Source organism: Hipposideros armiger, unplaced genomic scaffold (genome assembly GCF_001890085.2).
Source record: "Hipposideros armiger isolate ML-2016 unplaced genomic scaffold, ASM189008v1 scaffold_331, whole genome shotgun sequence".
Classification (NCBI taxonomy): domain Eukaryota; kingdom Metazoa; phylum Chordata; class Mammalia; order Chiroptera; family Hipposideridae; genus Hipposideros; species Hipposideros armiger.
This window is the reverse complement of record NW_017731681.1, coordinates 993,731-1,000,092: the sequence shown is the minus strand read 5'-3', so window position 1 is coordinate 1,000,092 and position 6,362 is coordinate 993,731. Positions and strand designations below refer to the sequence as shown.

The 6,362-nt window shown below is 52.7% G+C and overlaps 1 protein-coding gene across 3 annotated transcripts in view; it reads left to right on the top strand.

Moving 5' to 3' along the window:
* PACSIN1 (protein kinase C and casein kinase substrate in neurons 1) overlaps positions 1-6,362 on the top strand; it is a 65,780-nt gene that overhangs the window by 35,643 nt on the left and 23,775 nt on the right. Inside the window, exon 1 of one of the 3 annotated variants that reach the window (XM_019660874.1) lies at positions 5,779-5,972. The exons of the other annotated variants lie outside the window; for them this stretch is intronic. The gene's annotated coding sequence lies outside the window, so the exon portion shown is untranslated. Of the gene's footprint in view, positions 1-5,778; positions 5,973-6,362 lie in introns of those variants that run through there. 3 annotated transcript variants of the gene reach the window in all.

Genomic DNA, 6,362 nt, shown 5'->3' with positions numbered 1-6,362 from the left:
GGCAGCCCAGCTCCAGGTTGAGCTGTTGTTCAGCATCTTAGCTGTGGAGGGCAGTGTCACTGGCCCTCGTATGTGGGATCCGAACCGGGGCCCTCTGGCATCCCACGTCAGCTCTTAACCAACGCGCCACTCGGCCGGCATACAAATGTACATTTTTAAGATTGCAGCTTTAACATCTTTGTCAGGTAATTCCATATTTGTGTCAGCTTGGTGTTGGCATCTGTTGTTTGCCTTTTCTCATTCAGATTGAAATTTTCCTGGTTCTTGGTATGACAGATGATTATTTTTTCTTGAATCCTGGACATTGGGGTATTATGTTATGAGACATGGACTCTTATTTAAGTCTTCTGTCTTAGCAGCTCTCCTCCAGCACTGTGCCTTATTGGTGCCAGGTGGGGGTGAAAGTTCAGGGTCCCTACTTGACCTTAGTTGACACCCTGTGGGGACAAGGGTGCCTTCTTCCTACTGGGCAGGGGTGGGAGTCCAAGCTTCTCACAAGCCCTCCATTGATACCTCCCTGCCTGGGAAGGGAGGGGTACCTTGTTACTGCTCCCAATGTAGTCTTTGCTGACCTGTTCGGACTAGGCCTCCTCTGACACCAACCCATGGAGGGGAGGCCGCCTTATTAGTACCAGGTGGGGATGAAAGTCCTGGCTTCCCACTCAGTTTTCTCTGTCACTACCCTGGTGGTGGGGGATGGGGCCCTGGTCACAGCCAGGCTCAGCTCCCCATTCAGCCCCTGCTCATGGGGGTGGTGGTGGGGTTCGGGCTGCAGTTTTTTTTCCATGGTGTTTGGCTGGAGTATAGCATTTATTGTTTTAAAGGTATTTGTCTTGCTAGACAGTGCCTCTCCTGGTCTTTTGGCTAGAGAGAGCAGGCTTTTCTTAGAGCTGTCTTTGTCCACACTCATTGGTATTTCTGGGTTGCTGACTTCTCCAGCAACAAACCTGGGATATAGTGGGCAAAAAAAAAAAAAAAAAAGCCAGAGAACTCGTTGCTGTGTTGTTCCTTGTGTCCTGACGTCCCCAGTCTGCCTCTTCTCTCCCCTTGCAGTCTTCACAGGTTTGTTTTACATACAATGTCCAGGATTTTAGCTGTGCTTCACAGAGGAATGGGGAGAAGTACATCACCTCCCTCTTGCCCAGGAACCGGAAATCCAGGTTTATCTGCTCTTGAACTTCACATAAATAGAATCCACTATGTACATTCTTTTAAGTTTGACTTCTCTTACTCCACAAGATGTCTTGAGATTTTTCCATGTGTTTGTGTGTAGTTGGATGCTTTTCATTGCTGTAATATTCAACTGTGTGAACAAATCACATGGTGAGTTTGCACAGTGGTAAAGCAAATGACCCCTACATGCAACACACCAAACAATTTGTTTATCCATCCTTCTGTGGACAGGTTGCTTCCAGTTTGGAGCTATAAAGGACAAAGCTGCTACAAATGTTCTTAGGCATGTTCCCCTTTATTTAGATTTTTGTTCAAATGTCATCTCTTCAAAGACAGATTCCAAAATGGCCCCAACTCATCCTCTCTAGCTCTTTACCCTACGTTCTTTTTCATGATATGTGATCACCATGTGAACTTCTATTGTTTATTTGTTGTATATCTTCCCCCTTTGGTATGAAATGTTTATGAGGTTATCTTATGGTTGGTTATCTGCTGTGGCCCATTGCCTAGAGCAGTGAGGCACATAGTAGGTACTCAGGAAATATTTCTTAAATGTATTAAAGACAGGGTCGGCCAAGTGGCGCATTGGTTAAGAGTTGGCTTGGGACGCCAGCTCTGAGCAGCAGGGCCCCAGTTCAGATCCCACATGAGGGCCAGTGACGCTGCGCCCTCTACAGCTAAGATGTTGAACAGCAGCTCAACCTGGAGCTGGGCTGCCATGAGTGGCCGGCAACGGCGTAGGCTGCAGTGGGGCTGCAGTGGGCTGCATGAGCTACCGTGAGTGGCCGGCAGCCAGCATGAGCTTCAGCCAGGAAGAGCATGATGGTAATACCAACATGGGCCAATGAAACGACATCATCCACAACTAGACTGAAGAACAAAAGGACAGCAAATTGTCTATTCCCCTTCCCCGATTCCCTAATGCTGTTCCCCTCCCCCAATTCCAAAAAAAAAATCTTAAAAAAAAATGTATTAAAGACACTAGCATGGGATTTGGTCAGACACACCTCGGTTCCGACACCAGTGTCATCTTCTGGCGGTGTATCCCAGGGCAAGCCCCTCAACCTCGTTCTCCTCACATTCTCGTCTCCTAGAATCTTGTGACAATGCAGATGTGAATTCAGGTGGTTTGGGGTGGGACCTGAGATGCTGCATGTCTTCCCAGCTCCCAGTGGGACCCAGACTTTGAGTAACGAGGTCTTACCTGATTTGAGCCTCGGTTTCCACACCTGCAAAATGGCTCATTGTGGAAAACAAGTGGGTAATGTGCATACTGTGCATGGTGCCTGGACTTAGCAGGTATTGCACCTCCTTTGGGTGCTGTTCAGGGCTGAAACTTGAAGTTGCCTCCGGGTTTCTCCCTCTGATCCTGCAGTCCCCACATGTTTAGCCCCCATATAGACCCTGGGGAGCCTTGCCCATTTTATTTCTTCACTGCTGGCCAGCCCCACCTGTCATGGACAGGGGTTTGGGGAGGATTCTGGCATTTTGACAGTCGTGGGGACATTATGCAAATGAGATGCAAAGCAGCAGTTAATGAGCCCTGATTGCATTTGCCCATGGAACATGTGGGATAATTGTGCTAAACTGGGGAGGGGAGAGAGGGGGATGTGAATGTTTTTTGGGTTGGGCAAGGAGGCGGTGACAGAGGGGTTGGTTTCTCCTGGGGGCACAAGGGCAGCTGCTCTGTGACCTGGGAGAGACCCCCTCCTCATTTGTAGTTTGATCCCACCTGTGAACTGGAACATGGTTAAGGTCCAGGAATAGGGGCTGAGGTTGGGCATGGTGTGTGTGGGGAGTCCCTGGGCCTGTCTGGGGCCTGTAAGTGGGGGAGTAGAGGGCTGCAGACAGGTGACTGGGGGCCCATCCCAACAGCAGATGGGGCTGGATCAGGCTGACAGTGGAGTTGGGGTAGGGGTGGATGCTTCCTGGGCTGGGGAAGGAGGGGTGACCGAGCGGTCAGCTTCTGCCATTGAGCCTGTCTGAGTGTGGGAGGGCAGAACTTAGGGGTCTGCCAGGCAGCAGATGGGGCTGGATCAGGCTGACAGAGGGGTGGGTGGGGTGAGCTGTCTTTGGTATCCCTGGAGGGAGCCAGCTCTTTAGGAGAAAGATGATCTGGGGCTGGGGGCCAGCAGGTGGGCAGGGGGCTCTGCTTACAGCTCCTGGGAACTCAATCCCTCCCTGCCCCCTAGCTGAGATCTCCTCGCTCTCCAGGGGGCCTCTGCTTTCAAGAGCCAGGCACCCCCACCCTCCTTGCTTGGTCCTCGACCTGACCCTCTGCTGAGGACCTCCAGGTTTGGAGACATCCAATGCCAGCTTTCTGGTCCAAGAAAGGCCAGGCTGGAAGTCACCTATCATTTTGGTGTCCTCACTCATGCCCAGTACCTGGCTGGCATTTCAAGTACATGTGACCCCGTACTGCCTTTGATCTAAGGATGAGAAGTACACTCGACTCTGAAACTCCTAGAAACTGGGTGGCTGTTGCCATGTTTCCTAACCAGATCTTTCTTAATGGAACCAATGTGGAACATTGGAAAAAACTTGCCAGGCAGAGGGTTCAATTCCAGGACGAAGCATTTATTGGCTTTGTCACCTTGGCCAAGCTGCTCAGTCTCTCTGAGCCCCTGTTTCCTGTCAGTCCTGTGGCCTCACCTCAGGGTGGCTGTGATAGCCACTGACACCATAGGAGAACAGGGGTTCAGTAAATCCACTAGCTTGTCACCCCAGGTGGGGACTCTGGCCCGTAGCTGTGTCCCAGCATCTAAAACAGCCCCTATTCCTGGACCTTAACCATGTACCAGTTCGCAGGTGCGTACCTAGTAAATATCTACTGAATGAATGAAATGCCCTGTTGCATCTATTCCAAGATGGCTTTTACCCTCACGTTTGACATTTTTGATATTAGGTTGTTTCGTACAATTAATAGCATGTCTGATTGAATTGGCATCAGTCTGATGATTAAGAGGGGTCTTGATGGGATGAAATATGGAAGACGCTATCATTATCAGGCAACTTCTTGCTTAATTTTCAGTGGGCTTCTGGTTCTCTCCAATTGAACCTGCCCTCTCTGGGCTGTGTGGGGTCCCTGAGAATTGTCTTGGGGCCCAGGGGCTGCAGTGACCCCTGCCTGAGGTCCTCTGAGGTGGTGATGGGCTGGAGACAGGGCATCTTGTGGGGCACAGTGTGTCCTGTGCCCTGTCCCCACCTGGTCTCTCCTCCCCCACCCTGCCCCCACCCCACTGGATGTTGTCCCTCCTGGGGGTGGCAGGACTGTCTGAGTCACGAAATTCCCTCTGAGGAGGAGGGGCCCGTTTTACTCTATCCTGTCATAGCTCCAAGTCCCAGGACTGGACAGCAATTGGGAAGATGGGTGAGGACATCTGTGAGCTCCACAGGCCAAAGGGCTCTAGGTAGGACCTAGGCCAGACCAGGCAGAGGACTTTCACAATGAGGGAGAGGGAGTGGGGGAAGGTGGACCCTCTGCCCACTGCCACCCCTGTCCCCTTCAGCAGCAGAGCTGAGACAAAGTGGGCAGATTAATGTCTGATCCCGTCCCGGGAAGTGGCTCGTTGTTTAATCCCCTGGTTGGGACACTTTCACTGTGTCACTGTTCTCTTCTAATGAGGTAAGGGTTATCCAGCTGGGATTTGCTGTAGGAAGGATTTGTGTGTTGTATGTTCTAGATCCGTGTAGATGTGTATACTTATGTTTTAAAGATGTGTGTATGCTGATATTAATGTTAACAGTCATATACATGCATGTGTGTGTGTTACCTGTGCATGTAGGTAGATACACAGGCTTGTGGAAATGCATGTGCGCAAATATGTGTAATGGGTGTTTGTATATGTGTTGTGGTGGGTGCACTTGTGCATGGACACATATTGGTGCGTATGGACACATGTGTGTCGTGCGAGTCTAGTGTCTGCTCTGAGGGGTGTGTGACAGCTCTGGCCTGTGGGAGAAGCACCAGAGCTGGAATCGCAAGGCCTCACTGCCATCAGTTGAGCTCAGGAGCCCTGGATACTCAGACAAGTTGTTATCACTGTGGGCCTCAGTTTCCAACCTGTAAAATGGGTATGGGATCTTGTGGAATGAGGCTGTGGATGAGCATCTCTCACTTAGCCTGACCCAGAAAAGACTCGCCATAAAATGCTGAGGGATGACTGAAGGCTAATGAATGAGTAAGCAAATAGAAATATTTACAGAGCAACATGCAGACAGATTTCAAGGACCCGAGGGGAGTGCACGGAAAGGTGCAGCTTGCAGTGCCTCATAGGGATGTCTGGAGGCAGGGTCTTCAGGAGACGAGAGGAAAGAGGCTAGAGCAGGGCCCCCCCTCTAACCCCCAGTCCAGAGTGGCCGTGTGAGCCTGCGTGTCCAACAGCGTCTCCGTGAAGGTGAAGCGTGCATGCCCCCGCCAGTGTTGATGCAGGCACCGTGTAGAAGGCGGGCGTCCCCTGGTGTACATGGGAAGGAGGCTGTCTGTGCGAGCATTGCCCAGTTGCCATAGAAACGAGCAGAAGGAGGTGGGTGGCTGGAGCAGGAGGCAGGTCGGGAGGAGGGAGGGGGAGGAGGCAGCGGTGGGGGGCGGGGAGCTGGCTTCTGCAGTTCTGGCGCTGCTGCCTTCCAGAGCAGCGGTGGAGGGAACCCAAGAGGACAGAGCCCCCAGCTTGGGCACCAGGCCCCCTCCCGGCCCGCCACCACGGAGAAGGAGGACAGCCAGCCCCTCTGGCCCAGCTTGGCCCAGCAGGGGCAGTGCGCTCCTACCTGCCCCTGGCTTGGTCCCAAGACGGGCCCAGGTAGGCATCCCGATGGGGACAACTGGAAGAGGCTGCATGGAGAGTGGGGTCCTGGGACTACCCCTGCCTTCCCACCAGCAGCAACTGGTAGCAAGCAGAGGGGCCGGAGGGGCCCGGGCCATGGATGGGTGGGGAGCAGCCAGCATCCCGGAGGCACTCTTCAGAACCTGGGTCCTCCCCATGGAGGACTGTCCCCTGTTGCCTTTCCTCTTCTGTACTTCAGTCCCTCTGTCCATCACTGTCACACGCCCTGACCATAGAAATGCCCCCCTCCCTGGGGGAAGTGGGCTGAGGGGGGCTGGAGCTTCCAATAACCTACAGTACGGTCTGTCCCCAGGCTGAGGCTAGAGCGTATGGGGGGCAGGGAGAAGTGAGGATGCCCCTCACCCC